This window comes from Pipistrellus kuhlii, unplaced genomic scaffold (genome assembly GCF_014108245.1).
Source record: "Pipistrellus kuhlii isolate mPipKuh1 unplaced genomic scaffold, mPipKuh1.p scaffold_m20_p_7, whole genome shotgun sequence".
Taxonomy (NCBI): Eukaryota; Metazoa; Chordata; class Mammalia; order Chiroptera; family Vespertilionidae; genus Pipistrellus; species Pipistrellus kuhlii.
Window position 1 is genome coordinate 5842846 of NW_023425573.1, and position 10781 is coordinate 5853626.

The following is a 10781-nucleotide window of genomic DNA, read 5'->3' on the forward strand; positions in this document are numbered from 1 at the left end:
AGGTGTGTGTAACTTATATAATTGATGCCTCAAAGCTTGTCCTTGAGGCCCTAAGTAACTGACTCCATGTCTGGGGGCAGTACCTGGCGCTATGTGTCAGGTCTGTCACACAACAGCTACCCCTGAATGTTTCTTCTCAGAAAAGAAACAAATCCCGCCAGTGTGGCTCAGTTGATTGAGCACCGTCCCGTACACTGAAAGGTCACCAGTTCGATTCCAGGTCAGGGCACCTGCCAGGGTTTGGGGCTCAAGGAGGCAGCCCATTGATGTATGTCTCTCATTTCTTTCTCTCTCTCTCTCTCTCTCTCTCTCTCTCTCTCTCTCTCTCTCTCTCTCTCTCTCTCTCCCTCTCCCTCCCTCCTTCTCCTTCCCTTCTTCTCTCTCCCTCCCTCCTTCTCACTCATCCTCTTCTTCTCTCTCTCTTCTTCCTCTCTAAAAACCAATAAAAACACATTTTTAAAAAGAAATAAATTCCTCCAACTTTATCAATCAATTCCTTAAATTCATAAGTTCCTATCTTTATTTTGCTATATGTTAAAAAGCCTCTTAGAAAAATTAATTTTACTTGTAAGATCACATAGCTTGAAGAGAATTAAAGTAGAAAAAAATAAAAAGATATCTGAAAGAATTACAAAAGACTATGTCAAAATGTTAACAGATTTCTTCACTTAATGCCTTACCTAAATGACCACTTTTAACATTTCGGAGTATAGTATTGACCTGGAAGCACTGTTATCATCTATGGTATCTGTTATTTAAGATTCTTTATCTTAATCTGTCAAAAGGAAATTATGCATTAAAAGAATTCATTAATCATGCCCTAATGGCCAGTATGGCCCCATTAGTTGAGCATCGTTGGGCTGCATACTGGAGGCATCTGATCAATGTTTCTCTCTCACATCAATGTTTGTCTGTCTCTCTCTCTCTCTCTCTCTCTCTCTCTCTCTCTCTCTCTCTCCTCCAACCTTCCCTTTTGCTCTCTCTAAACTCAATTTAAAAATATATATATATTAAAAAAAGAATTCATTAATCAGAATAACTTGCATACTAAAACCCCCAAGTTGGTTTCATATGGTCTGTCTCACATAGATAGCAATGGATAATTACATATTTTCATGAATACATCTAAGCAAATTAATAACTACTTAATTTCAAAATCCAACTATAGTTCTCAAAAGCACAGCAGTCCAGTCTGTTATCCAGTTGCTAGTAAAATTCAAAACAAAACATGTGTGTCTGCAAAAATATACCAATAAGTATTTTTCTTCCTTCTCCTTCTTGATGTTTAAAAAATTCGCAAGCTGATTTAAGTCAAAAGTGGTAAAGGAATGAAGTTACTCCTTCAGGCTTAGAGGATCCTGTGCCAAGTTTCATTTCTGGCTGCATATTTCTGACCAAGTTCAAGAGCCCCGAAAAGGAACACATAGAAAAGAAAATATCCCTTCACCCTCAGGAGAGCCGCATTCCTGGGGGCTGCGTGGGGAAGCCTGGAGGGGGTGTGCTCCTGGTGTTCGGTTTCCACCGGGAGGATGCCTGCTCTCTCCACCAAGCTGAGGAGCAGCGCGGTGAGGTAATGGCTGTACCAGTTTCACTGGGTCATGCTCTCTCAGCACATTCTTCCTCCTCCTCCCTGAGAAGGTGCCGTAAACAAGTCGTCCTGAAAGAGTTGCTGCAGAGAATAAACAAACCCTAAATCTGAAATCTTGAGAACACTGGCTCTGCTCTTGGTAGTCTAGACAGAACTAGGAGCTCAAAGCAGCCCAGCCAGCCAGAAAGAAGCAGGTTACTTGACAGAAAGGGGGGGGGGGGGGATAAAAAATGAGAGAAACAAAGAAAATAAGATGAATGTAACCAAAATACTATTTTTTTAAAAGGAGGCTCCATTTTTAAATTGTTTAGGTCTCCAGATTTCCTGTAAGCAATTTTTCTGTTGGAGGTTTAAAAAAATATGTCCTTTCAGAAATGAAATACTATAGCAAGCTGTGAAATACTGTAAATTAGAATTAAGTAAACCATGTACCTCGGATCCTAACAGCTCTGGTAATATGCAAATCATGACTACAGACGGAAACCTACGATAACCAGATACAGTGACCAGGAACTCAACATGAACATACACACACAAATATAATATTCTTTATTGAAAGGAAGAAAAAAGGCCTTTGTTGTCTTTTCTGGGTGGAAGGATACTGTCCTGCACGCAGGGGGAGGGGTGACTGCGAGCCCCAGGATTTACAAATCCATAAAGATTCTACCAGAATGCACAGACGTCTGCTGCCCAGTGAAAGGCTGTTCTGTGTCCCGGTCTGGTCAAAGAGGGTAGTATTCCTCCTGGGCATTCCGAGTAGCTTTTATTTATTTAATCTTCTTTCATGGCAAAAAAAAAAAAAAAAAGCATAATTGCACCCAGTGAAATGACAGGGTGACAGCTCTGCTTCAGGCCGCCGGTACCTGCAGCCCGGGCTCACCTAAAGGGCGTTGTGCTCCGCCGCCTCAACTCCACGCTGTCCCTGCCTCTCCCGAGTGGCCGTTTTCAAACACTTAATACCTTTCCCATGGAAGCTGGTTCCTTCCCAACAGTCATCAATCGCCCTGCCGCGAATCAAAATTACACGCCATAACAATCTCCCTTTGTTTGCACTGCAGAGTCATCTACACCGTGATTCCCAAACCCTGAGAGATGAATTTAAAAAGATTGGTGCTTTATGATCCACTCCCTTTTGTAATATCATATATCTATAGATAGATAGATAGATATAGATAGATAGAGATAGAGATAGAGATAGAGATAGAGATAGATAGATAGATACATAGATATATAGATATGGAATAGCACATGTGTGTACATGCGTGTTGTGTGCATAAGTGCACATGTGTGCATGAGTGAGTGTATGTATGTCTATGCATTGACACACAAACCTTCCACACTGAGTCTGTGTTAAAGGGCCTGGGGATGCATAGCAGAGAGCACACAGCGACTGTTACTAACAGGCTTGTTGCCAACGAGAGCTTTTTATTTTCTGACAAAGCCCCGGGTAGTGTGACATCCATTTCCAGTTCCCAAGGCATTTTTTTGGACCCTATCTGCTCTGCTACCCTCCCCGCCCCCCGCCCCGGCCCCACCCCTCTTACACACCCGCTCTTCCCATGGTCTTCCTTCCACAAAAGCCAAGGCCGGGGAAGGAGGGCACGCCGCACTGCAGCCTCCAAAACGGGCTCTCTCTCTATACATGAAAGAGATGTACAGCAACGCCCCTCCCACCCCATGGCTTACAGGGGAAGGCTGTGGATGCTCCAGCCCCAGACTCATTTTTTTTGTGTGTGTGTCCCGCCCTCTCATCCGACCAGACATTGATTTTTTTTTCATTTTCCTGAAAATTATAAATACGTATGGATCCTTCCTCCCAGCTGTTTCTGGGAGAATCGCAGGGAAATGGTGTCCAATGGACAGGCTGCCTCTCCCGCATCCCTCCGCGTGCAGCCCCTGCAGCCGATGCCCAGAGCCGCCTCCTGCCTCCAGCCCCATTATCTTCTCAGTCCGCCTCGCCTTCCCCGCAGGTCACTGAGCTCCGGACAGGTGTCCCACCCCGCGGTGCACCCCGGCGGGTCCAGCGGTGCCCACCTACCCTCTCCCACCCACCTACCCTCTCCCGCACCCACAGCGTCCCGGCCCCGCGGGGCACCTGGACGGCCGGAGCTCCTGCAGGTGGGAGGCGGCTCAGCCACCTGTGCCCGCCGCCCGGCGCCGGGGACCGGACACCCCTCCCCTCCCCGCCCGGCCCCCTCCCCGCCCGGTCCCTCCCCGCCCGGTCCCTCCCCTCCCCGGGTCCCCATCCCCCGGTCTCGGGCAGCAGCCCCGGACGGCGGCCCGGAGAGGCGCCGGGACGGACCGGGCGCGCGGCTCTTACCTGGCGCGGGTCCGGGTGCCCCGCGGTCGCCGCCCCGGCGCCGGGTCCTCGGACCTAACGCCCCGGGGGCAGTGGGGCGGGAGCCGGGGCAGGGGAGGGAGGAGGAGAAGGGAACGATGGAGAAAGGAGCGGAGGAGAGAAAATAGAGCGAGAGGAGGAGGAGGAGGAGGAGGAGGAGGATGCTGCCGCCGCGGCGCCGAGGAGAACCCGCGCCGCCCGAGCGTCCGGCCCGAGTGCTCGCCGCCCCGCCCCTCCGGCACTGCCCCGCCCCTCCGGCCCCGCCCCCAGCCCTTCAGGCCCCGCCCCTGCCACTCAGGCCCCACCCCTCCGCCGCTGGTCCCAGCCCCTCAGGCCCCGCCCCTCCGGCCCCGCCCCATGCTGGTCCCAGCCCCTCCGGCCCCGGCCCCGCCCCCGTCCCTCAGGCCCCGCCCCTCCGCCGCTGGTCCCAGCCCCTCCGGCCCCGCCTTCCGCTGGTCCCGGCCCCGCCTTCCGCTGGTCCCAGCCCCTCCGACCCCGCCCCAGCCCCTCAGGCCCCGCCCCCAGCCCCTCCGGCCCCGCCCCCGCCGCTGGTCCCGCCGCAGTGTCCGGCCTCCTGCCGCAGCCCGCCGCCGGTCCCCGGAGGGGAGCGGCCACTGCGCCCCGGGGCGGGCCCTGCGAGCCCCTTTCCCCTCCTCCTCCTCCTCCTCCGGCCGGGGAGACAGCGCCCTGGGGACCCTGGGGATAAAGGCGCCCAGCGGCCCTTCTCCGCCCAGCACCCTGGGGAAGTCAGCATGAGTCTCTGGGGGGCGGGGGAGCCCCCAAACACGATCCTTCCTCTACAGCTGCGGGCAGGGCTTCTGGCGCCCCTCCGCGGAGAAGCCTCGCCGGCCTCGGCCTCCACAGTCCTCACATCGGCCGCACCCAGACCTGCAGAGGAGAACTGGGGGGTCAGGGGGAAAGGGAATACCTGTTGCCAACACGGGAGAAGGACCGGCGGCTGAGAGCTCGGAGGATTAGACACATCCCAGTTCCCTCACTAATTAGACACATGCATTCACTTATTCATTCGACAAAGGCTCATCATCACCTATTGTTTCAGGCCTTGCTCTAGGCATTGTGGAGACATCTGTAAATAAAGCAGTCCCCCTTCCTCCCCCCCAACCACCCGCAAAAAAAAAAAAGGAATAAATAAATAATAAAATAAAAATAAAAATCCCTGCCTTCGTGGACATTGCATTCTATAGAGCCCGAGGCATGACGCCGAGGCCGCTCACTTAATCTAAATCTCGGTGCATGCATGTGTCAGAGGAGGATTTAGAATGTCAGCCCTGCCCCTCTGGCATGTCTCCTATGATGATACAATGAGATAATAAAGGAGAGCCTGTGAAGATGGAGAGTGATAGGCGTATAATGAATAGAGAGCACAGAAAATGTTGACTTTGAAATGTCACCATTGAAGAAACCCATCTTGTAAATACTCTGAAAGTGGACGGAGAAGACAGATGATTCCTTACCAAGGAATGTTCTGGTCAGAGAGCTGTGAGTAAGGGAGGTAAGATGCAACTTAGAATTACTTCAGGTTGCGTCCTGGTTGCCCAAGCTGGGGAGGTGTGGCTTGTATTGCCTAACCAGTGCTGGTGAAACAGAAGCTATAAATCTGATTTTATCCTTGAAATCAGCCATGAAATCATAGATAGAACCATTGAACTTCTTAGGTACTTGGTCCAATTCCCTCCATTTTCAGATGGAAAAAGAGACCCACTGATGGAATTAGAAACTGAAACGGAGCAAGATGTGAAACCCTAGCATCCGAAGTCACACCCATGCTCTGTGTGTGCTGTCCCTCCACCCAGCTGCATCCTGGTCCCTGTGACAATGGCAGTGAGGCTGGACCTGCCAGGGCTCCCACCCCAAGTAGCAGGGATGTGGGAGGAGTTAGGGTCTGCCTCAGCACGTGGCCTGACTGAGAAAAGGGGGTTTTCGGAGACTATGAAATGATTAATAGCATATGGATGGAAGGAAGGAATAAGAAACCAGCTGTAGTGTTAACAGTTGACATTCGAACCCTAGCCTGCTCTGTGGGTATTCACTGAAAGGATCTCTTCAATCCTGGGTAGTCAGTTATTGAGTGTTTCTCATCTCCTATCAGTTCTGTGCTATTGGACACAAGAACTCATTCCAAAAGGAAAGTGCACCTTCAGCCTGCCCTCCCTTCAGGCAGGATTCCCCTGGGTCTCTGCATCAACGCTGAGCTTAAAGTAGGCAGATAGCACTTCAGGCTCCAGCCTGCCCATCCGCACTGTTGCAAAACCAAAATATTGTTTTGATATTTCTAGCTTTAAAAAAAAAAATAATTTCTCTCCTGTCCAACACATGGTTAATTTTGCTAAATACTAGTAGCTCATTTGCACTTAAAATGATGTGCAGTCTGGAATTGTTCAAGTATATATATATATATATATATATAAAGACTTCACATATATATGATTCATTTTTAATTTGCATTTTAAGTTTCTTTCCTACTGATTTTTTGTTGTTAATCCCAAAAATTTCCCCACCCCCACCCCCATTGACTCTAAAGAGAGTAGAAGGAAGGGGGAGACAGTGAGAAACATTGATATGAGAGAGTCACATCAACTGGTTAAACCCTCCCCCCGCCTCCCCACCACCACCACCACACATACCACGACTAGGGCTGGGGATGAAGCCTGCAACCGAGGTGCATGCCTTTGACAGAAATCGAACCCAGGACCCTCCAGTCCCTGGCCAATGCTTTATTTACCGAGACAAACTGGTTACAGCCCTACTGGTTTTCTGTTAGCTTGTTTTGAGGGCTGGGTGTTGAAATCTCCCAATGTGATTCGTTTTTCTTATTATTTTAGCAATTTTTTCTTTACATATTTGAGGCTATGCTAAACACATTCAGAATGATCATATATTCTTGGTTGACTGGCTATTTTATAATTATGAAATACTAGAGGCCTGGTGCAGGAAATTTGTACGCGGGTGGAGTCCCTAGCGAAGGCCTGCCAGGGCCTGCCTTTGATCCATGCCTCCCCCTGGTGGACAGTGCACATCATAGCTAGTGATCAAACTCTTAGTCACACTCCCGAAGGGACATTTTATATATATATATATATATATATATATATATAGAGAGAGAGAGAGAGAGAGAGAGAGAGAGAGAGAGAGAGAGAGAGAGAGAGAGAGAGAGACTGAGGCCCAGTGCATGAAATCCATGAGAGGGTGTGGTCCCACAGCCTGGCTTGTGCCCTCTCACTGTGAGGGATGCCTGCAATCTATCGCCCCAAAGAGGTAGGCCCTGCCCACCCATCGGGGCTCCTTGATGGATTGCCCCAAAGAGGTAAGCTGGAGCCATGGGAACCGCCTCCACACCGCGCACGCAGCATCAAGCCCCCGCCCACCCATGCACACACGCAGCGCCGCCCACCCACGGGTGCCCGCTGAGCACACAGCCTCCTGGTGATCGCTCCTCACAGCATGAGGGCGTCACGACCACATAGGCTTTTATTAATGGGATTCCTCTTTTTTGTAGTAATGTCTTAGCACCTCCTTCATCTCATATTAGTACAGCTCCATCAGCTTCCTTTCGGCTAGCGTTCACATGGTAAATCCTTTTCCATTCTCTTTCTTTTTAGTCCTTTTAAGTCAGGAGAAATGTGGATGTAACATTGTGTGAGTTTTGTTCTATTTCCAGACTGGCAATTTTGATCAGTTTTGTCTGTTTCCATTTATTATAATTCATTTACTTTGAATTTTAAATCTACCATCTTATCTGTTTGATAGTTTTTCAAGTTGCTTTATCTCTCTTCCTTTCTTTATTCCCTTTACCTCGACTAACTGTTTCTATTTCATATTACCTCCATAACATTGTTAGCTGTACAGTCATTTATTGGCCATTGGGTGGTTATGCTAGTGACTACAACCTGCATGCATCCATTTCCCACTTCCAGGAAATGTGAGAAACTTAGAGCACTATAATTCCAATTATATCTTTCTGATACATGTGCGATTTTCACACATTTTATTTCTCTGGATATTTTAAACTCCAAAAGACCTTATTATTGTTGTTGTTTTTATATAATCAATATTCATTTGGGGCTACTTTCATGCAGATCTATGTTTATATTTTATCCAGCTCATTTAAAAAATATATACCATATATACTTTTTATTGATTTCAAAAAGGAAGGGAGAGGGGAGAGAGAGAGAGAGAGAGAGAAATATCAATGATGAGAAAGAATCATTGGTTGGCTGCCTCCTGCATGCCCCCTATTGGGGACTGAGCCAGAAACCTGAGCATGGGCCCTGACTGAGAATTGAACCGTGACCTCCTGGTTCTTAGGTGGACGCTCAACACTGAGCCACACTGGCCAGGCAACAGCTCTTTTCATCCTTCTTGGAGATAGAGTCAGTCTACAGTCAAGTATTCTACAATTACTGTAAGGTGAAGTCTTTAGCATTCTTTTTCATTATCCAGGCGAGTATTTCTATGGAAACAAGATTACTTATGTCTAGGTCACCTTGCAGTAAACATAACCAAATAAAAACACTTTAGGCAGAAAAGGATGTAATACAGTATATAAAATATTAACTCATTTTAGACTAGGTAGAGTATGGGTACAGGCCTGGCCTTCAAATAGAAGTGAAAATCACTTCTGGATGGGTCAGTTAGGAGAGCTTTAACAGATAGCACAACTATAAACCCGGAAATCATGAAGCTGCTATTGTCATTAATGAATGGAAAAATGTTACTCTAAGTGGGATCCAATTATCCGGGAACCACTTGCTCAAACCACCTCTGCCTCTTGGCAATCACGCAGCCAGCGAAGGAAGCAGAAAAATCCAGCACTTCCTCAACTACACTACGCTAGTCAGCAGCAAGAGCCCAATTAGCCACTTCGCTCCTTTCTAAAGGACAGGAGGTATGGTACAAAACTTCCAGAACCCTATCTACAAGGGCATGGGCGTGTGTCTCTTTTGGTTTTCTGGACTCTGCAGTGTGATGGCAGGATGAGGTTGAAATAAGTGCTGGGTGTCAATCTATCACACCTAAATTGATTAAACTGCAATGCGTAAGCAACTTGTTCTCCAAATATGAGTCATGGTGATTTAGTTCTTCTCAATGCTCTCTATAACACAGCACTCCAAAAGAATAATAATGAGACATTGTGATAGAGAGTTAATAAACCTTCACTTGTGCAAAATAACACCTCCTCCCTCTCTCTCTCTCTCTCTCTCTCTCTCTCTCTCTCTCTCTCTCTCTCTCTCCCTCTTTCTCCCTCTCTTTCTCCCTCTTTCTCTCTCTCTCTCCCTCTCCCTCTCTCTCTCTCTCTCTCTCTCTCTCTCTCTCTCTCTCTCTCTCTCTCTCTCTCTTCCCCCCACCCCCCCAAGGGTACTCTCTCACTGATCAAAGACCATCTGGCTGCGCCTCCCACTTTGCAGGGCATTGTGTTCGCCAACATGAAATGCCGTCATTCTTGGGAAGTGGCATTGCTGTCGCACAGGATACCATAAGCCGTGGCTGCCAAGGGAAGCAGGGGTGCCCCTCCATGCTGCCTCAGGTGCTGAGAAGCCACCTGTAACAGCACGGTGGGCAGCACTGCGGGGCTGTTCTTACCCTTGGCCAGGGAGTCAGACACACCAGCACCATTGTACTGGAAAAGGCACAAGGTCAACTCTCCTTACACGGAAGCCAGTTTGCCCCAAGGCCAAAAAAGGGATCATTCAGACGTTTTTGTATTTTTCCATCAACAAACAACAGTACTTTTGTGCTGCATTTCACTAGCCCTGAGTTATGGTGATTGCTACTGAGCATGCTCAGACTTTGGGCGATGTTGGTGAAGTTTTAACCCACCTCCAGTTCTCCAGGAAAAGATTCAAGCTCTGCAGCAGCTGCCTATTCATGTTCCTTATGCAAAGTAATATGCTGTTAATACTTGAGGCAAAAGAAATAATGCATACACAGATATCCCGATTTTCTAACACATTCTAGATCTTTTATACTGTCTTTCCAACTTCTCAGACTCTCCTTGCAAGCTCACACACACTCACACACACACACACAGTCTCCACTCAAAACACCAATCCATACTTATAGGATGACCTCATACTTAAAGGAGCCAATGTAATTAAGAAAAGTGTTTCCTGTTTGAGTGCCATTTTTCAAAAATCATAATACTTGACAAGGTCATAAGATAAGGCTTTCAAATATCTAGAGGCCAAATAATTTTTCAGTGACTGCTGTAGTACTCTGAATGAGTCCCTGTGTTTTCATTACTGGGATTGAGAAATGCAGAGATAAATGTAGCTTTCCATCGATCAAAGAACACCAGATGTCTCCTAGTCATGCATGCTGTCCCCACCAGTCCATTGCCATTTCATTGTGAAATTTCTAGGGAATAATAGAAAAAAAAAAAAACCCCACACAATTCAATAACTGTGCTATCTTCTGAAATATACTGTATATTTAAAGGCATATTATTATTTCTCAAATTAAAGCAGTAAAATATAACGCTAGTCCCTCGAACAGTGAATCAAAATATTTGTAAATCATTTATTTTCATTGATCTCCTTTCACATGAAGAATTCAGAACAACTGCCCATTTAAAAACAGTAGATTAATCTTTACTTTAAATAGAATATACTCATACTCTACTGTGGGATAATTTTTATTATTTATATCAAACTGAATTCCAAGCCACCAGTTGAAATCTTGACCAAGCTGCATTTAGTATATTATTTACTGCCCAGCTCTTCAAACGTCTTTTTTTTTTTTTAAGAAATATTTTATTGATTTTTTACAGAGAGGAAGGGAGAGGAATAGAAAGTCAGAAACATTGATCAGCTGTTTCCTGCACCCCCCCCCCCCACT

General features: G+C 47.3%; 1 protein-coding gene across 11 annotated transcripts in view; it reads right to left on the reverse strand.

Annotated features, from left to right (window-relative positions):
* Window positions 1–4125, reverse strand: part of MAP2 (microtubule associated protein 2) — a 222836-nt gene extending 218711 nt beyond the window's left edge. For 5 of the 11 annotated variants that reach the window (XM_045575766.1, XM_045575764.1, XM_045575763.1 and 2 more), the window contains exon 1: window positions 3909–4124. The gene's annotated coding sequence lies outside the window, so the exon portion shown is untranslated. Of the gene's footprint in view, window positions 1–3908 lie in introns of all 11 variants that reach the window. The other 6 variants (XM_045575759.1, XM_045575762.1, XM_045575761.1 and 3 more) reach the window with 2 other exon arrangements.
* Between the last annotated feature and the right edge of the window lie 6656 nt (window positions 4126–10781).